This window comes from Amia ocellicauda, chromosome 14 (genome assembly GCF_036373705.1).
Source record: "Amia ocellicauda isolate fAmiCal2 chromosome 14, fAmiCal2.hap1, whole genome shotgun sequence".
NCBI lineage: Eukaryota > Metazoa > Chordata > Actinopteri > Amiiformes > Amiidae > Amia > Amia ocellicauda.
In genome coordinates, this window is record NC_089863.1 from 2,752,361 (window position 1) to 2,774,458 (window position 22,098).

Below are 22,098 nucleotides of genomic sequence, written 5' to 3' on the forward strand. Positions count from 1 at the left end.
GTTTCTACATATATATTTTATGGTTCTTCTAAGGATTTCTTAAGTTAACTTAGTAACGTTACATTTCATTTACATCACCGGGTGTTGTGAATACACACACACACACACACACACATTTAAAACATAATATTTGTATTTATTCAAGCTTTTCATTTACCTTTTATTTAAATAATATGTTTGATATATTCTACAATACAGGAAAATATACACTCACCTAAAGGATTATTAGGAACACCATACTAATACTGTGTTTGACCCCCTTTCGCCTTCAGAACTGCCTTAATTCTACGTGGCATTGATTCAACAAGGTGCTGAAAGCATTCTTTAGAAATGTTGGCCCATATTGATAGGATAGCATCTTGCAGTTGATGGAGATTTGTGGGATGCACATCCAGGGCACGAAGCTCCCGTTCCACCACATCCCAAAGATGCTCTATTGGGTTGAGATCTGGTGACTGTGGGGGCCAGTTTAGTACAGTGAACTCATTGTCATGTTCAAGAAACCAATTGGAAATGATTGGACCTTTGTGACATGGTGCATTATCCTGCTGGAAGTAGCCATCAGAGAATGGGTACATGGTGGTCATAAAGGGATGGACATGGTCAGAAACAATGCTCAGGTAGGCCGTGGCATTTAAACGATGCCCAATTGGCACTAAGGGGCCTAAAGTGTGCCAATAAAACATCCCCCACACTATTACACCACCACCACCAGCCTGCACAGTGGTAACAAGGCATGATGGATCCATGTTCTCATTCTGTTTACGCCAAATTCTGACTCTACCATCTGAATGTCTCAACAGAAATCGAGACTCATCAGACCAGGCAACATTTTTCCAGTCTTCAACTGTCCAATTTTGGTGAGCTTGTGCAAATTGTAGCCTCTTTTTCCTATTTGTAGTGGAGATGAGTGGTACCCGGTGGGGTCTTCTGCTGTTGTAGCCCATCCGCCTCAAGGTTGTACGTGTTGTGGCTTCACAAATGCTTTGCTGCATACCTCGGTTGTAACGAGTGGTTATTTCAGTCAAAGTTGCTCTTCTATCAGCTTGAATCAGTCGGCCCATTCTCTTCTGACCTCTAGCATCAACAAGGCATTTTCGCCCACAGGACTGCCGCATACTGGATGTTTTTCCCTTTTCACACCATTCTTTGTAAACCCTAGAAATGGTTGTGCGTGAAAATCCCAGTAACTGAGCAGATTGTGAAATACTCAGACCGGCCCGTCTGGCACCAACAACCATGCAACGCTCAAAATTGCTTAAATCACCTTTCTTTCCCATTCAGACATTCAGTTTGGAGTTCAGGAGATTGTCTTGACCAGGACCACACCCCTAAATGCATTGAAGCAACTGCCATGTGATTGGTTGCTTAGATAATTGCATTAATGAGAAATTGAACAGGTGTTCCTAATAATCCTTTAGGTGAGTGTATATATATGTATATATATATATATATATATATATATATATATATATATGAATTTACACCTTAAACCACCCGTGTTTAAAACTATGTAAAGAATATAGTTATATAATCAGTTGACCCTAACCATTATGACATCAACATTAAATACACGTTTAAAACAAATAAAATAAAATAATCTTTTCTATAGGTTTGTATACATCTCTTATTATATTTTATTACATTTAGAACCAAAATACCATTATGATGGGTGTATTTTGATGAGCATTTTAGCTCTGAGCTGAAGCACTGATCTAAAGAAGACCTCTTATCCCCCCCAAAGTTATCAGATTTCCTTAAAGCGTGGGACTGGTTTACATCAAAGTGACAGTCTTGGGAGGATGGCACCGAGAATAGACCAAATAGTTTGGAATCCTGCTGTGAAATGGGGAAGGGGGCCTGTAGGTAATAAAAACTGAAATGGACGAGAGCCGAAATCCCGACACAGAGCTACGAACCCGGGCCAACCGGCATTTCCAAAAGATGGCATGGATTGACATCAGTCATAAATCAAGCCACCCTCCAATAGGACACTGGGGGCTGAAACCGAAATCCAATCTCACAAACTCAAGAACCAATCACCTATTGATCTGACAGGCATATAAAGAACAGCGCACGGTCTCTCTCTCTCTCTCTCTCTCTCTCTCTCTCTCTCTCTCTCTCACCTGAACCAGAAACTCGCTGCCACAGCTCAATCTGTAGCTCTGTTGCCCGAACCGGAACCAGAAACCAACCAAGTCTTTGCCGGCAACAGAAGAGTTAAACTGGGAGAAGAAGATTGAGCCGTACGAAGAATTCTTTTAAAGGACTTTATTAAATAAAGAACTTTACAGACTGCGCTGCCCGCCTGTGCCCACCTGATCAGTGGAGTTTTACAGCTGGACAATTGACTAAGTCGACTGTATACGAAATGTCAGTCAGTTAAATAGCTATTTGAGTCTTAAGAAACTTGACCCTTGGAACAAACAGGGCCCTGCTTTCCTCAAAGACGTTGTCTTGAAGTAACTACGGTGGAACCCCTGCTTACAAAGAAGATTTTGTGCAAAACTTTGGAGCCTTCAAACCAGTGGAAAATCTGTTTGGAAACGACTCTACTTTCACGAAACCCCAACTTCCAGGTGCATCGACTGAGTGGAAGTTCTTGGACAAAGCCGAACCGGACGGCCTTTGTTCCAACCACACGGACCTCGTGCCGTGTGCTGTTATCTGAGCCCGAAGCCAGAGAGGCCTCTCTGCGACGAAGTTCACATAAGTTTAACAGTTTGGAGTTTGTGATTCATGACTTTTGAGAAATCAATTAGAAATGTTAATCTGTGATTCATAACTCTAGAATGTGTAATATCATTTCGTTTTCTTAAATATAAATGTGTGTTGCATTAAACAGTTTTGTTGATAATTTTAGAAATAAAACGTGTCAACGCCGAGAAATATCTTCTCATTCCTGTTTAGTCTGAAATTGACACAAGTTAATAGACATTAGATTATTGGTGGCCCTGCCTATCCTTAATCATTGAATAATAATCAGTTAAGGGAAATTGTGGTAACAAGTAATGATAGGATCTTTCTCGGCACCTAAACGTAAATGAGACTGATATATATATAACGAGAAGTTACCTGACATTAAATACTAACCTGCATAGTTATTAAATGTCTGACTAACAATACTAATGAGAGACTCACCTTCGTCTTACTAACCGGTATTGTAGTCAATGTGTTTATAACCTTTTTTGTTTAACGATTTATGTGATATCATATGCGATCCCATGGTCCCATGGCCGTGATTTGTCTTTGATTTGTTGATCTACAGTTGAATTTTAATTAGTTTTTCCCTTTTGTATAATTAGTGTAGTTCTACATTTAGTCTTTGTTTTTGAATAAATTTGACAATTTATATCTTTGGAATTGGTGTCTGTGTCCAATTATTACAGAAATTGAGTTCTACAAGATTCCAGGATTCGTGATAAGGTGATACTATAAATTCACTTCTTTAATTGAAATGTATAAGTGTACCTTACGCTACACTTTCTTTTATTTATTTATTTTTATTGTTATCCCTAAGGATCCTGATTTATTTTTCATTCTTTATATATGTTGTTATTGCTTATTATTTTAACAAGATGTTCCTAATACAAGCTGTTTGTGGAAAATGACTTGTGCCTCTCAAACTACCCACAACCCCCACCGCTTCTACAGAACGCTATCTCTTGCCACATTCCGTTATCCGGGGCTTAGGGGGGTCCAGTCACATCACCTAAAATGTAACCAGAGCCTGTTCTCAAACTGTAAACAGACCCCCCTGTCTTCAGTGCCCTGTCAACTCCGCCCACAAATATACTGCCTCTTCACTGATCCGAGGTTACTAAAGACATAGACATCTCCTCGCCACCCACACTTGCTCAAAAAGCTCCACACTGACATAACCCTTGTCCATTTGAAAGAGGTAACAGCTTTGGCCCTGTTGAAGAGACAGGCTCGCGGATCTCGCTTAAGTAAAAATATCTATGTTACTAAATAATCGGGAGGGCTTTAATAGAGCTCTTTTGGAGCTTCACTAGCGTAGGGAAAAATATTGATGTTTTCTAAAGAATCTGAAGGGTATAAATAGAGCTCTTTTGGAGCTTCATACGTATAGAGAAAAATAGCTATTTTACTAAAGAATCAGTCTGGCTTAAAGACAAATCTTTTGGAGGGTTTGAAAAACAGTTGAAGACCTCCACCACCCTGCACATTCCTTCGGTGCCCTGACTACTCCACCCATCAATATGGTTATTATTCTGTGACGCGGTACAAGCACCCCCGCCCCCTAGGAAGGGGCCCCCCCGAGTTCAACTCAAGTTCAGGTCAAAGGTAAAATCCCCCGCAGCCCCCCTTCCAAAAATGTGCCCCATATTACTACTGCAGTCATTTACCATCTCGACCATTTCTCTTTCTGCTTCTGTAGTCCCAGCTGGGCTTTCCCAGTCTATGTTTGGGAAATTGAAATCCCCCCATTATAACAGCCACATCCTTGCTACATGCAGTCCTGATTACACTGTACAATTAAACATGTTGTTGAATATCTGAGTTGGGTGCTCTGTAACACACTCCTACCACTAATCCTCCGGATCTCTTGTTCAAAAGTTTAACCCACAAAGATTCTGTTTCGTTTCTGAGATCTAATTTGAGTTCTTCTGCCTCAATGCCATTTTTGACATATAATATTACCCCACCAAATCATGGTTAAAATATGGACAACAAACATGGTGTAATATCTAAATCCTGACCTCTCTCTAATGACAGCTAGTTCACTGGAGACTCTTTGCAAAGGCTTGTTTACCTTTCTGTGGCAATTCTGAGCATTTTCTCCTGGAATATTGACCCCTTGTGTTTCTTCTTGACCTTTGACTTTTGAATAATCCTGACCAGCCTGTTCACCCGATCCCTTGACCTCAGAGTTTAATTTTGCCCTTGTTGTACCTGATTGCCGGCCCAAGACCTCTTGCTTGTTCTGACCAGTCCCTTGCGCTCTGCACTTGGATCCACCTTCTCTAGAGACTCCTGGCGTTACAGCTATGACATCACTTTTGAAATGATTAAACTGCCCTCAGACCCAGTGATGTACATCTTCCTCAGGCTTGATGTCAGGAACACACGGTCACTTGAAGATATTGACCAAACATTTCTTTGCATTGTGCTGAAATTGTATAATGCTGTTAATGAAATGATAAAGCGTTGATGGGTTTGTCTCTCCTGCTCGTCTGTCCTCTGACTGAGACACACATCCTGGATGCCAATGGATGCAGACCAGCTACCCAGAGCAAAATCAGAACTTTTTAATACCAGAACTACACGTCTTTTTGCAAATTTCTTCCCCATATTTCTCCTAATGGACCTAATAGCTCCTAATGATTCTAAGAAAGCAACTGCATCTATTTCAACAGCTTTCTGTTCCTGGAAAAATAACCACAGTCAGAGAGTTTATTTAAGATTTGAGTTCTGTGGTTAGCTACACCTTCTTCATGAAAGACATCATTAGATACAGAAACCAGCACTTCCTCTACCAGCTCACACTCACACACATTAATGTAGATGTGCGCAAACCCACACGCACACACGCACACACACACAGCCGCACAGAGACTCAGATCTTCTCTGACACACAGGACTCAGGTCCTCCTTCAGGGACGCACGGATGCACTACAGCACAGTGGTTTCACTTCATACCCCTGCTGGTGTGTTGAAGACTGAGGGCCACATGCAGCAGCCCGTGTGATGGACTGCAGGGACACACACACAGAGCCACCTCCCCGACTGACACAGACGCACCGATCACCACTGACACTCGAGCCTCACTCTGATCAGGGGACTGAGCAGAGACCTCCAGCTGAATTCAGTCAAATGAAGACTTGTTTCCTGCAGAACAAATCAGTGGGTCAGAAACGTCAGATCTGTAATAAAACTATGGACTCTTTCCAACTCAAGCACCTCAGGATGAATTACATTTCTCCAGGCTCCTGACATGGCATCGGCCCACCGGCCACCTTGTGCTGCCTGAGAGACAGGCCTGTGGATCCGATCAGGGAGACTCTGAGCAGCAGAGAGTCGGGCCCCCGAGTGAGAGAGAGAGGCTTGGGTAGTGGGGGGGCAGGAGTGTGTGATTGACACATGGAGGAGATGGGACTGAAGTATTGCTTTAGTCTGACCCTGGGTTTATTCTGCTCCTGTGCCCATCCTGTACATCTCTTTTCAATATGAGGTTTGAGTAGCTGATGAAGAAACTCCGACACACTTTGTGACAATGAGCCCCGCTGTCTGGAGAAGCAACAGACTGCATTGTGCCGAACTCATCTGTATTTCACTTTCAGATACTAAACTAAGCTTTGCTTGGTACTGAATTCTCATGCACCTGTATAATGCTATTAATTAAATGATAAAGCGTTGATGTGTTTGTCTCTCCTGCTCATCTGTTTTAGGATTATAACTATGCATTCTGTGGGCAGATTTCTTCTTCATATCTTCCTAATGGACCCAAAGCTAATGATTCAGAGTATCCAGTTTGTCCATTTTGTTAACCACAATCAGAGAGTTCATTTAAAAATTGTATTTTGTGGTCACCAACTACTTTGACTTAAAAGCCATTGGTTAGCCTGATAATTAAATAAATGAAGCAACACTTCCTCTACCAGCTATCAGCGATGACACAATACTCACACACTTGCATACACACACAAACTCTTAGAGGTACATATACACAGACTCACAGAGACTCACAGAGACTCAGATCATCTCCGGCAAACTGGATCCCAGTCCGCCTTCAGGACCCACAGACGCAGCTTCAGCACTGTCCACAACGGCTCCAGTCTGACCCAGGTAAGGCAGCTGCTGTCTTTATATAACTGAGGACCGATTAAAGACTGACTAATCACAGGCTCAGGGGTAATGTGTGTGTTTCAGCAGCCTATGAGATGTGAATGAATCAATCGTTAGTATGTACAGAATAGACAGGACAGAGAGAAGGACAGAGATATTAATTATTGTGTTACAGATGTTGTCTGATCAGTGTACACCATTGATACATTTTAATAAGAAGATGCAGCCCAAGCAAAAAAGTGCAAATGCGGTCTCCCCCCAGCTTGAAGAGCAGCTTTATGAAACACAATCAAGATAAACTCCACAGACAGAGTTTCTAGTGATCCGTGTGGCTCAATAATCAGGACAAATAGAGCCGAGAAGATTCCAGAACAAGTGAGACCAGCAGTTTGAGCATCAGGGTGGTCATATAAACACAGATACATTGATAATCCAGTGGAGAAGGCAGCTTTAAGACAGGAATAATGGTCATGAAACGTTGTGAAAAAGAATGTATGGGCTAGATGTAACCTCATTAATGATCATCACATCAAACAACTGCTGCACTTGTATTATAGCTGACCAGTACTTTGAGTTCCTGCCTTCAAGCCTTAGAGCAGGAATCAAAAGGACACCTACTCAAATAAGAACATAATAACATAAGAACATAAGAAAGTTTACAAATGAGAGGATCATGCTCATTTGGTGTCCATTAATAACTAAGTGATCCAAGGATCCTATCCAGTCTATTTTTAAATGTTCCCAAATTTTCAGCTTCAACCACATCGCTGGGGAGTTTGTTCAGATTGTGACGCCTCTCTGTGTGAAGAAGTGTCTCCTGTTTTCTGTCTTGAATGCCTTGAAGCCCAATTTCCATTTGTGTCCCCGGGTGCGTGTGTCCCTGCTGATCTGGAAAAGCTCCTCTGGTTTGATGTGGTCGATGCCCTTCATGATTTTGACGACTTCAATCAAGTCCCCACGTAGTCTCCTCTGTTACAGGGTGAAAAGGTTTAGTTCCTCAGTCTCTCAGTAGGGCATTCCCTTCAGACCTGGAATAAGTCTGGTTGCTCTCCTCTGAACTGCCTCTAGAGCAGCGATATCTTTCTTGAAGTGTGGAGCCCAGAACTGTCCACAGTATCCAGATGAGCTCTAACTAGTGCATTGTACAGTCTTAACATTACTTCCCTTGTTTTAAATACATCTCCCACAGACCTTCTCACTCACATTGTCTGTCTCAAGTGCTCATGCTATCTCAGATTGCTGAGGCACAGCTGTCTGAACTCTTACTGTACACAATTGGTATCTCACAGGTCTGGTCTCTGTGGAATAGATATTTCTTAGAGATTAGGGTGAAAGAAAAAGGAATTTTTCAAAATTGGAGAAAATAAAATCTCACTTTGAAGTAACACCACTGTTCCTTTATTGGATTTCATAGCATTTTACTTGTCTGTGCACATTTGGCCACTGTCTATCTAACGTATGTGTCTATATTTCATATTTTGTTGTGCAGTCATGGCCAAAAATGTCCCATGGTGTAACAAGAACATTTGATTTAAAATGGTTGATATAGAATTGTGACTTCACAGCACAATACATAAATGTGCATGAAATAATGATTTATGATGCAACAAATGAGAAAATAAAATATAGCAGATAATGGGAAACAAAATAGACCTTTTAAATGTTTGCTGTGATTTTCAATAGACACGTTGAACACACAGCTAAATATGGACAGGAAAAAATGGAATAGACAGGGACAGGCCATAGCAAACCTCATCAGTTCAGTGCCCTGGGCACGTGCTCTGCCCACTCGCCACCAGCTTCTCAGCGCTGACTCCAGGGACACAAACTGACTCTACGGAGACTCATGCTTTCATGATGATGATTATTCACACTTATATATACAAGCAGAAGTCTCAAAAAACTAAATTTTGAATGACAGTGAGCACAATGGGCAATACAACTTGAGGAAGGAGTTGACAGAAATCACTCCTTTACACATTTCTTGTGTTGATTCCTAATTCATTTTGTTTTCCAGTTCTTCTCCAGGTCTCTGGGTGCTCAGCTGTCTGGTGTCACAGCGTCCCTGACTGACAGGACTGTGGAGAGCTGAGAGGATCCCTGACCCACTGACCAGCACAGCACAGACTCCTCCAGCCCCACTGACCAGCACAGACTCCTCCAGCCCCACTGACCAGGACACCATGAACAACTTGAACTACACTAACAAGGACAACAGGAAATACCCAAGCAGAGATTACATGGATAAAACTAAAATTGACATTGTTATTGACATTTTCATTCTTTGCGTCGGAGTGCCGCTCATCTGCCTGGCAATCTGCGGCCTGTTCCGCCTGCTTAGGTTTGGCATGGTGGTGCCCATCTACATCATCAACTTGCTCATCGCCGACCTCCTGCAGATCATCGCAAGACCAGCCAGTTTGATTACAAATATGGCTAATTACCAGAGAAATATACACAAAGTTGCTGTCATTATTTTTTATCCAATATTTCATTTTGGCCTGAGTGCCAGCGTGTGGTTCATGGTGTGCATCGCCCTGGAGAGATACCTGGTTGTCGCCCATCCTCTGTGGTACCGGTGCCGCAGCAGTGTCAGGCACACCGTGGTGATCTCTGTGGGAGTTTGGGTGATGACTTCGGCATTGCCTACAATATTCTTCATAGGTCAATATACTGTAACTGATAGACATATTGTTTATCTTGTAGAGGATATTCTATTTTCTGTCCTCTTCCTCTTGCCATTCCCTCTTCTTGTTTTCTTCTTTGTCGGCACATGGAAAGCCATCGCCGGAGCCACCTCTGTACAAGACACAGAGAAGAGAAGGATTATGCGCCTGCTGGCCTTCGTCCTGGGCTCCTACACTGTGCTCTTCCTGCCACACTGCATAGTGTACTTAATTATGTATTATTCAAAATATACTGTGTCTGAAAGTGTCTTTGATATTACATCTGTAATGGTTGAACTCAGTGTCCTTGTGGACCCAGTGCTGTACATCCTCCTCAGGCCTGACGTCAGGGACACACTGGGCTCTGTCCCCTGCTGTCAGAGGCTGTTCAAACTGACCAGCTGCTGGACACCCAGAGCTGAGCAGCAGGAGACAGAGGATGCAGCCGCTGAGTGTCCGACTGAATCCAGTGTCTGAGAGACACAGGGGTTTGAGAGCTCAGCTGTGTCTGGAAGTCAGTCCAAGACAGTGTGGTTGTGAAAGGTGCAGAAACCTCATTGTTCTCTGTGCCATGTAGACAAGTCTCTTAAGAGAGAGACGCAGGGGTTTGGCAATGCGCTGTCATCCCTGGAGTCGATCTCAGACAGACACTCAGTCTCTTCTCATTCCTTCCCTTTATATCATATCAGATTCAATAACAATAAAGGGGAATATCATTGTGGAAATCAAAGCTGATACATATATAACACTCATATTCATATTATTATTATTATTATTATTATTATTATTATTATTATTATTATTATGTGTCAACCTTTATGCCATTATTGTTATAATCGTGCGTATTTCTATGAATGTAATAACCTGTGTTTGTGTTATTATGATTGAATAATAAAAACACACAAACATGTTTATACAAACTTGTATAGGAAAGTAAGATTGCCTTCTGCTGTTTAAAGTGATGAATGATGATATGTAAGTATTTCTGGACACTGAAACTGTCTGCACTTCCTAGATCCCAGATTGAGTCAAAACTTCCCCACGTCAGTCAATCAGTCCATCGGTCCAGGACTCCTGTTCCTTCACTTGCTGTTGTCCTGAGACTCCTCCAGCTGCCCAATGGACAGACAGTGTGCTGCACTGGGGCGGACGAGTGTGACTGGCAGACGGAGGAGAGGGGTGTGAAGTATTGATTTAATCTGGGCCTGGGTTTATTCTGCTCCTGTGTCAGTCCTGTACATCTCCTTTACATTTCAGTGACTAAATAAAGTTACAATGTTTCTCAATCGTTATTTATTTCTAGAATATTAACTGAACTTTGTTTTGCATTAAAAATAAGTACCTATGTGTCATTCTCAGAATAAAGTTATATGCGTTCATCATGGCCTCCTCTCTGTCGTGTGCTTGTCCTCTAACTGATAAACATGCATTCAGTCCAGGAGCTGCATCCAGCCACTGTCTTCATTCCTGTCTTCAGAACAGGGTCTGCAGCCCTGGCCTTGGACAGTGTTGGGGTAAAATTGCTTTCCAGTAAGATACTAGTTCAAACTTGCTCTTATAAGGGTTTCCTTGTTCTTTTTTGGATTTCTCTGCTCAGACTTATCTGTGTGACAGATAGAGATAATTTCTACTGCAGTGGACATTCTTTAGTTAATGAACCAAAACTATATAACATGTTCTTATCAGTATAGTGTGTGCTGTGTCCTTGTCCCAGTGCTTCCATGTCTGGATGAAATATTGTTTCCCCAATTATAAAGAATACCTCATGAATTATTGCTTCCCGTGTCTCGGAACTGCACCAGGACATACGCCAAGAAAATATCATCCAGGTTCGGGACAGCCCTGAACCTCCTTTGAAATATTGCTTGTAGATGTATAAATGGCTGTGTGAAACTTTCAATAAATGAAGATAAACGAACAGACATTGTGTCAGTGACTTTACTTCCTGGGCCTGTCTCTATGGGAAGATTAGTTTAGCTTTTATAATACTATCTTTTATTAGCTGCTATCTTTTACTATCTTTTATTAATCCTCATTTCCTCATTATTGCACACATCTGTTCCCTAGCTCTCATTGCAGAGTATTTATACCGTTTGGCTCCGTCATGACTGGTGGTGGTTAATTGTGAACAAGTGACCAACTACGCCAACTCAGTTGGTGAACGAGAGGAACTCCCAACCCCCTATTTATTTTCCCCCAGGCAAGCTCGATTGGACCCCAAGACACAACAGCAGGAGGTAGGTGATAATTATTTGTATTCACAGGTTGGTTTTCAATTTTATTTATATAGCTACTGATTTTAATACGTAGCTGTTAATTGTGATTTATTAATAGCTCTATTGGGGTGTTATTTATGTAATTTGTAAGTGAATATGTACTGTAGCAGTTATTTTATTATTATTATTATTATTATTATTATTATTATTATTATTATTATTATTATATTGCTATTTGTTTTAGCACAGCTTAAGCAGTGACTTATAACACACTTGGTCAGAATGGTGTCAGTGAATTATTGCTGTTGATGAGAAGTGGTGAGAAATGGACAGGATACCTTAGGCACCATTTTAATCATTAAATCATTTTAAAAACAAATACCATTGCAACTCTGATGCGCTCATCATTAAAGACGGACAATTGTCAATATCAGGGGCGTCATGCAGCTAAGTGAGTGTGTGTGTGTGTGTGTGTTTGTTATGTGAGCTGGTAGAGGAAGTTGTTGTGTTTGTAGTTAATATATGGTTTTGCAGGGTTTTGTATCTTTGCCCCGGTTGTGGAATTGAGGAGAGGAGAACTAGTATAGAAATAAAGAACGTGGTTGAAGAACGCTGACTCTTACGTAATTCAATACTTCGTCCCGGGATTGCAACTAATTGGCGACAAGGATGGCCACCTCATCTGTGCCCCATCTTACATAATTTCTACCATGTCAGGGTGAACCTACCATTAGTTTTCGACATGGATAAAAATGTTCTAGAATAACTTGAGTGGCCTGAAGCCCGAAAACACTACAATACAGAGGCTATATACAAAACGAGTAACAAAGCAGACCGAGCACGGACAAAGACGTTCAGTTTCAGCTATTAACAGACAGAAAAACATGACTTCGGCAGGACAACAAGCTTCACATAACTGTTTTTCGCTGTGGTTCTCTGACTCACTTAACAAATGCGCAATCACACCCTGCATTGAAAGCAAAGTGCAGGACATGTAGTAAAGTTGGACATTTTGCAAAAGTCTGCAGATCTGCTCAGAAACATGACGTCAGAGAAACAGTAGTGCCTGAATTTACTGTTCTTTACATGATGGACTCTGTTGCTCATTCTAACAAGATAGTTTGTACTATTAAAATTGGTACATCAGCCTCCACCCATCAAAGTGTTGAACTGGTTGTTGATGCTGGCTCATCTGTTTCATTGCTGACTGAATACCTATATGAAAATTTCTTCATCTATTTCCCTTTGCAGAAAGCTGACGTACTTCTTGTAACGTATTCAAAAGATGACTTACCTGTACTGGGATGCCTCTCCACATATGCTATACATGATGGAAGTTTGTCTTTCTAAGGACATGCCATATCCAAAGATGGTCTGCAGCCTGATGATAACCAAATTGTGGCTATTCAAGATGCCCCTGCCCCAAATGATGCTTCTACTCTCCGATCATTCTTGGGCTTAACTGCTTGGTATGCAAAATGTATACCAAATTATGCAACAGTTGTAGAACTGATGAGAGCACTTCTTCAGAATACAAGGAATACGAGGCAAGTCTGTTTTAATTATGACATTGTGAAAAGACCAGAAGCTCAAAGTCATACCGTGCACTCCCTGTCTAGGTTGCCACTGAATGAACCATCAGTCGCTGGTCAACATACTGAGCCTGACATTGTCGCTGCAATTTCTACACTACTGTCTGCTGTGCCTGTTGCTGAATTTGCAGACGCCTGTACCAGCTGTCCAGAACTGACCAAGCTCTGCACTCAGATGACTCGAGGTTAGTCGAAAACATCAACAAATCTGCCCCCAGAACTGCTTTCTGGATTTCATATTAGAGATGAGTTGACCAGGCATGACACTTTCATCATCAGAGGAAGCAATAGACTTTTGGTGCTGCAGAGTCTCCCCACAAAGCTGGTTCATTTAGCTCATGAAAGCCATCAAGGGATTATACAGACTAAACAGAGACTAAGGGATCTCTACTGGTGGCCAAAAATGTACTCTTTAGTTCAGTGTATCATCAACTCTTGTCAGTCATGCCAGTTCAATGACAACACCACAAAAACTACCCCTGCACCTTTGACACCAGTACAATTGCCAGAAGTGCCTTGGCATAAGATTGCCATGGACATTGTTGGACCATTTGAATGTGGACCCAGTGATTACAGATATGCCATTACTCTTATTGACTACTATAGTAAGTGGCCAGAAGTAGCATTTACATCACACATCACCACGGCTGCTGTCACTTCTTTTTTTGACTTCCCTCCTTAGCCAGAAGGGACACCCATATGAAATAGTTACTGATAACAGATCCCAATTTACATCTACTGACTTTTCTTCGTTCCTGGAAGAAAGAGACATTAAGCACATTCACTATTCAGTCTACCACCCTCAAGCTAATGGAGCTGTGGAAAGGTTCAACAGAGTCCTGAAATAATGCATTCTCAACATATAAGTCATTTGAATTATTGTATGGCAGGAAAATTAGAACAAAACTAAATATTCTACCTATTACAGATGACCTCACTGCCAACAAGGTCATACAAGAAATTGTAAGAAGGAAACAGCAGAAGATGAAAGTGTACAGAGATGGCAAAAGAAAGGCCAAGATTCTTGCTTCATACTTATCCATGTCATCTGAGGTGGCACTGAGTCCTAATCAAAATGAGAGAAATGCTCCACCTGAACATCTTGATTGTTTCCTTTCAAATAGAGTGTGGTTGTGTACAGAGCCAAAATGATGTCAATTGTGTTACTGTCCAAATATTGATGGACCTAACTGTATACTGCTCTTTTTAGGGAACCTGTACATCACCTGGCAAACCAAGCAACCTGATTGTGCCATGCTGAAGATTAGCCATGAATCCTGCTGATACAGAGCTCGCCAGGTCTCTGTCTGGCCACCCCTGCTAAAACTTCACATAAAGATTCTGAATAATTCTATTTACTATAGATTGCATGAGTCTTGTCAGGATCAAGTCGCTCTTTCTGTTCCCCTTCAAGGGTCCTCTTGTTTTTTTCACCTTTAAGGTTGCTCTTTAGAAGGGTTTCCATGTCAAAGACCCATAAGAGTAAGGTTCTGCAGCAGAATTGGTATGAAGGACAGGTCTCCAAACAGATTTTCCACAGTGTACATTTGTATTGCCTTTGTAGATTTCTACCTATGAGGCCAATTGTACAACAGGTAAGTACTGATATGCTTCTTAGTTTTATGTATATATTTAGTAATGACAATCCAAATAAAATTTTTAGTTTATGTAAATAAGTATAGAATCAGGAGCGGAAGGGTGGTCTTGATACATCTTAGTCACATTTTTTGTTGGTTTGCTTTCTGCACTTCCCCCACCAATGTTGTGAGAATGTTACATTTTCCCCCCAATAATGTATGCCTGGCTCCACAGGCATAGGGGACACGTCCCCCCCAATTCTGAAACCAAACCTACGCCACTGCCCTTACACAAAAAAACATAAACTGACTAAAGCATACTTGTACCAAAGGAGGGTCCCCTTATTGTAGTGGGAAAATTTCCTTTTTTTATTTTCCCCTGTGCACCTGACAGTTTTGATTGTTATTCTCTGTCATTAATTGTGTGAACTGTCTTGCAATGCAATGGTGGCTGCTCAGTCATCCCACGATTTACATCCTCTCAACCTATGGCGTTCCACATGTACGTTGTCAACATTGCACTGAGCAGCTCATGGGTGGATCTGGGACCTGGAGGCTCTGAACTCTCATATTATGACCTTCACTTATTTGGACAGATTAGGCTATCACTCTTCAACACAAAATGTATACCAATTAAAACATGCAATAAAAACAAAATGGTCAAAAATTATTAATAGTAATAAAATAATGCTGTTATTATGCTGTTTATGGCAGCGGTGTGGAATTTTGCTGTAGAGGTAGAAAGACAAAAATAGTGTCTGAAAAGGCAATCACATTTATTTTCCTTTTTTAAACCACCAGGTCAGTCGGCAAATAAACAGCCTACAGTCAATGTGGATTCAGAAAATATTCAGAATTCAAAAGATAGTCTTCTTGTAAGTAATAAAGCTAGTTATAATAATTAAAGCCCCAACAAGCACATTCCCCTGACTCTCAAAAAAGTTAAGCATCTGTAAAAAACAAAGAAGGCTGGGTGGTTAATTTTGCTATGAATAATGGACATGCTGCGATAGTATTTAATTAAAATGTTACTTTGCTCATATTCATAATTGCATTGAATAATAAAATGTAGCTGAGTTGCACTGCTGTGACTTTTAGTACAAAAAATAGTTGCCAATAATAGCCTGTAATGTTTCCGTTTAGTATAATTTGCCCAAGTAAATAATTGTGGTTTGTTTATAAGAGTATGATTTTTATGTTCAGTTTTGAATAGTCAATAAGCTAAGCTAAGCCCATATTTATAATAATACATTTTAAAAATCACAAATAAATGTAGTAATGTGTGCTGTGGCGTGGTTTATAATATTTTATTATAATCATAAGTCATATGATCGATTTATTTCCATTGTTTAATGTCATTATAGGGAAGTCTTTTTTTTAAGAATATTATTTAATTAATTTAACAAAATCAAATGCACCCCCCCCCTCCCCCAAAGCGTTTATGCTGCCACCAGCCCTGGCTTGAATTATAGATGTGGTTTCTTGTCAGTATAAGTCCCACATTTTAGTAAGTTTTGGCAGTATTATGGAAGTGTTACAATGGTATTGTGTTCATTATATTTATCTTTTCAATCTTTATCAAATTGACATTACATGTGTGAAGCTGTTATTTCAGCACCGCCTTGCTGTTCGTTATGCATGAAAGGTTAGCTCGGATCCGGCACCTAGTTCCTTCTGAAGACTTGCCAGATCTGCTACCACTCAAGGACCGCTCAATTTACAAATTAAGCACTGATTATATCTGACTGATGCCCATCAAAAGTGCTACTCTTAGGCTGTAAGATCAGAATTACTCGCTTAGTTCCTGGTTCTTGTCTTCTTCATTAGAATCTTGATGATTTGCAGTCCCACAATGTGTATGTCTTCGATGTAATACGTATAGGCTGTATGTGTGCGTGTGTGTGTATTAAACAGACTTCACTGTGATTGTTGTGCAAAACCAAGACAGTCATTGAAATACTAAAATCATACAATTTTACCTGTAATTGGATTTGCCTATAAAATAAACCCACTACCTGAAAGCAGAAGTGATTATCTTATTTTAATATAGAGTGGTGCAACAACATTCTTTCTATCATACTGACACTTGTCAAGTTACAATGTACTTTCTTTTTGTAAATCCATATATATTTGCCCCTCTCAGGATGAAGAGAGTTTGTAAAATGGAATTATTTACTGTAGGTTGTATTACATTACAAATGTCATATAAAAAAAGGCGTACAATTAGTGATCGTTATTGGAATTTTGTTACCTTTCGCCTTTCTCAACAGCACCTTCCATCTACTGTACCTGCCCCCAATTCACACCTAACTGGCTCCACCTGGAACAGAATTCCTGCTAGTCCTTGATTAAATCTCCTTTCTACCACCTGTTTACTTTCACCAGCTCAGCAGCTGAACTGAATTGACTTCAATTAAGGCAAACTACAGACAAGATAAATTCAATTAAGACAAAGTTAAAACAAAATGAGGAATTAGGAACATTTAAAACTAGGAACACAAAAAGATGGCTTGGTTTGCAATTGCTTTCTCTAGAACCTTAGAAAGCAGAGGAAGGTTTGAAATACGTCGATAGTGTTTAAGTGAGTTAGGGTCAGCACTGGATTTCTTAAGAAGTGGTTTAATTACAGCTATTTAAAATGATTCAGGAACAGATCTGAGGATAAAGAGGCATTCATAATATTGTGTATTCTGTGAATAATTAATGGCAGAGATTGTTTTAGCAGTTTAGTGGGTATAGGGTCTAGTGCGCAGGTTGTAGTTTTCATTTTAGTAATTAAGGAGACCAATTCCTGGTCATTTACTACGTTAAACGAGTCCAAGGAAGGCAGGGGCTGTGAAGGACTGCATGTGTCGGCTATAGTATTTGTGTGTTTCCAGTTCTAATGTCAGTGACTTTGCTATTCAAATGATCCATAAAGACCTTCCAGGCATGGACAAATCTGCCTTCTTCAGAGAGCTGAAGAACAGACATGGCTACATCCTGGTCACCACCAATGGTACGGTATCTGTAACTTTGCTGGCTGCTTGTGGAGGGGTGTGTGTGCATGGATGTATAACCCTGCCCTGCTTCCACAGAGCAGTGGATCAGACTCTCCCCAAAGAACATCTACTACCTGGGTCAGCCCATGTACTTCCAGGCCACAGGCTACTTTGCCACTGAAGGGCAGCGGCTGTTCATCCAGTCCTGCTATGCCACGGCCTCTCCAGATCGGCACTCCAAGCCCAGGTTCACTGTGATTGACAACTTAACTTAACTTGTGTCAATTTCAGACTAAACGGTTAAACAGGAATGAGAAGATATTTCTCGGCGTTGACAGATTTTATTTCTAAAATTATCAACAAAACAGTTTAATGCAACACACACTTATATTTAAGAAAACTAAATTATATTACACATTCTAGAGTTATGAATCACAGATTAACATTTCTAATTGATTTCTCAATTGTCATGAATCATGAACGCCAAACTGTTAAACTTATCTGAACTTCGTCGCAGAGAGGCCTCTCTGGCTTCGGGCTCAGATAACAGTACATGTCACGAGGTCCGTGTGTTTTGGAACAAAGGCAGTCCGGTTCGGCTTTGTCCAAGAACTTCCTATCAGTCAATGCACCTGGAAGTTGGGGTTTCGCGAAAGTAGAGTCGTTTCCAAAAAGATTTTTCCACTGGTTTGAAGGCTCCAAGGTTGTGCACAAAATCTTCTTGGCAAGCAGGGTCTCTCACCGTACTTATTTGAAGACAAAATCTTTGAGGAAAGCAGGGCCCTGTTTGTTCCAAGGGTCAAGTTTCTTAAGACTCAGATAGCTATTTAAATGACTGACACTTTCGTATACAGTCGACTTAGTCAATTGTCCAGCTGTAAAACTCCACTGATCAGGTGGGCACAGGCGGGCAGCGCAGTCTGTAAAGTTCTTTATTTAATAAAGTCCTTTAAAGAATTCTTCGTACGGCTCAATCTCCTTCTCCCAGTTTAACTCTTCTGTTGCCGGCAAAGACTTGGTTGGTTTCTGGTTCCGGTTCTGGCAACAGAGCTACAGGTTGAGCTGTGGCAGCGAGTTACTGGTTCAGGTGAGAGAGAGAGAGAGAGAGAGAGAGAGAGAGAGAGAAAGAATGTCCTCTGTTCCTTATAGTCTGTCAGATCAATAGGTGGTTGGTCCCTGAGTTCTTGAGATTGGATTTCAGTTTTAGCCCCCAGTGTCCTATTGGAGGGGGGCTTGATTTATGACTGATGTCAATCCATGCCATCTTTTGGAAATGCCGGTTGGCCTGGGTTCGTAGCTCTATGTCGGGATTTCGGCTCTCATCCACTTCAAAGAGTTTTTATCACCTACAGGCCCCTTTCTCCAGACATTTCACAGCAGGACTCTAAACCATTCGGCCCATTCTCGGTGCCATCCTCCCCAAAACTGTCACTTTGATGCAAACCAGTTCCAAGCTGATGAGCTAAGGAAATCTGATAACTTTGGGGGGGGAGAGGTCTTCTTTAGATCAGTGCTTCAGCTCAGAGCCCAAATGCTCTTATCCAAATACACCCAACATAACGCTACACACCTGTTCTGGTATTCCAACTGATGGAGGGTCTACAAACCATGATGCTTGACTAATTGAAGTCCGCCTATTGCCAACCACTCTGAAGATCAAAATAATCCTGCAGCCCACAACCCCAGCCGTACATTAAGAGGGACAATATCACCCAGACAGCTTAGAAAGAAAGGAAGGCTGGTTGCTGTCAGTATTTGTTTGTAGCTGCTTTCCTGGTGGCGGTTAGCATTCTTTACCTGCCCTGGATTCATTCACATGATTCACTCTGCAGAGAGTGGCTGTCAAAATGGTGTCCAAACATTTAATGCTCTCTCTAGTTTGACCCTTAATAGACAAGGGGGATTAATTGGATTAAATGAAATCTAAACCCTGCTGTGTCAAGTGAGAGAAATGCATCAGGCAAGCGCAAATCTATAGGGTGCCAACTGTAACCCCTGAGTCCTTTTGCTTCAGAGTGTCCTTTTTCACAGCCTCCGTGTATTTTTTTTACCCACATTTCTATATAATGAAATGCTAAATCTCAATGTTTGGAGAAATAATTTTGACTGAATGCTTAGTTTGCAAAGCCCATATTTTGGATGTATCTACACTGTTCACTTTGAAATAAATATTTAACCTGATCGAGGAGACCCCCGAAATAAATCTATAGCTTTGCCCCATCGTGCCTGTTTTGGTGTCCATTTAATAACAAAGTGATCCAAGGATCCTATCCAGTGTGGTTTTGAATGTTCCCACATTTTCAGCTTCATCCACATCACTGGGGAGTTTGTTCCAGATTTGTGCCAAAAATGTCGGGGTGGGAAATTCTTTCAACATTGATTTCTTTGTGTAGTGTTGTTTTCAGCACAGTCCTCAAATCCTGTTGTCCTTGTTGCCACAACAGGTAAGTGTGTGTTCCTGGGTGGTAAAAGATCCCTTGTCAGAAGTGGGATGCAAAGCCAAGCCTCCAGAGGAATTTCATCAGAAAGCACAAACAACCCTTATATTGCACAGGTGTGCAGATCAGTGTGGTAGAATTCAAAAGGAAAGGTAGCTCCCACTCGTGAATAGTTACAGGAATTGTCCCGTCCGCTCTTGATCTTGAAACGGGCACATATGAACTCCTGTGAAATAACAAGAGATGGATTACTACCCCTTCTCTGCTGCAGCAGAATTTTACTACCTATTGTGCAGATCAGGGCTTGCGTTTGTCACCAATGTGCCTCGATTTATTTCTGAAATATAACTCCCAGAAAGCATTGTCTTTGTGTTTTTGAAATTGAATAACCTCAAAAGAAAGAAATGATCCAGTCAATTGATAAAAAAAGTCTAGCCGCTGCATTCTGTAATGAAAAAAAAATTAGATGACAATTACAATCAAAGCAAGAAAGAAAGCGGGCTGTGTTAGATGCGCCAGCCGGGAATTAAACCCGAGTTACAAGAATGGGAATCTTGTATGATACCACTACACCACTGGCGCTGCTGGGGAAGCTCTGGCTTGTGTCCTTGAAGCAAATTCACAAGACGTCTAGAAAACGTCCCATGGGGCAAGATGATGTCTTAATGATTATCCTTATTAGTCTGTTGTCGATCTGCTTAATTCGTACCTAGCCAATCACTACATCACAGGGGCATGGTTGGCATTTGTGGAAAATATATCTTCATGATAGTGCATCGGAATATTCAAAACTGAAGGATAGTAATGGGATTGGTAGCAGCCGATATTATTAATATTTTATGAACAACTAGGCGGTGTTGCAGGCTGTTGTTTTTGTGGATGGTTTGCTGGTCTGTTGTATAACTGCCCTGCAGAGACAATCAGTATGAAGGCGAACACGATTTCGTTAACGTGTGCCCATTTACAAGTTCAATGAATGAATACATAAATACAGCAGATCTGGGTTTCCCTCTAAAACATTAAGGACTGGTTTCATAAATGCGTCCATAAGTCCATAAACACCACGAGTACAACGTGCACACTTTAGTTCAGATATAACCTGCTCTATTGTAGCTGCTGTTACTGTACGATTCATTGTGAAATGTGTGTATTTTGTATCAACTGCAACTTGCCCTGGTTAAGGACGCCTACGGTGTATATTACAAATATTACAAAAATTGTTGTTTGCAGTTACAAATCTGTAGTAAGAGTAATAAGTTAAGGGAGTCAAGTTGAGCCATTTAAAATACTAATCTACTAATGATGATTACAATAACAACAACAATAATAATAAAATAGCAAATATTTATTTTAGTGTTGCACATGGAAACGTTCTCTTACCGTAGTGTAATGCTTGTCTGAATATAATGTTGTCTATAGACGTTAAGCTATTCCTAATATCTCTTAAGAGAAACGTATTTATTACGCTGTCTCCAATCATCTAAAGCATACAGAATAAAATAGCAACAAAAGTCCTTTCCACACCAGGCTCTATCGCTCGTAGAGTTGCTTAAAACGAGACACAAACCAAACCCACAATTGCTCCGCTCCTCCCACAACAGGGCGTGGACTTCCGACACTGGCCTGGTTTTCCTGTGGCGCTTTATTAGAACAACAAGAGATAACAGTGTGTTTCTGTCTTCATTCGACCGCATGTGTGGGTGTAACTTTGTAATTGTTTAATGAGGTCCCGCAAAGTTTGGGGTGAAATGCAAAGTAATCTAATAGTAAAGTAACTACTTACTTTGCCCAGGGAGTAATAAGTATTAAGTTACTGTT

At 40.9% G+C, this 22,098-nt stretch overlaps 1 non-coding gene across 1 annotated transcript; it reads right to left on the minus strand.

The window, feature by feature from the left end:
• Positions 1-20,791: 20,791 nt before the first annotated feature.
• On the minus strand, positions 20,792-20,862 carry trnag-ccc (transfer RNA glycine (anticodon CCC)). Its single transcript has one exon. It is a non-coding gene; the product is annotated as a tRNA-Gly (tRNA).
• Between the last annotated feature and the right edge of the window lie 1,236 nt (positions 20,863-22,098).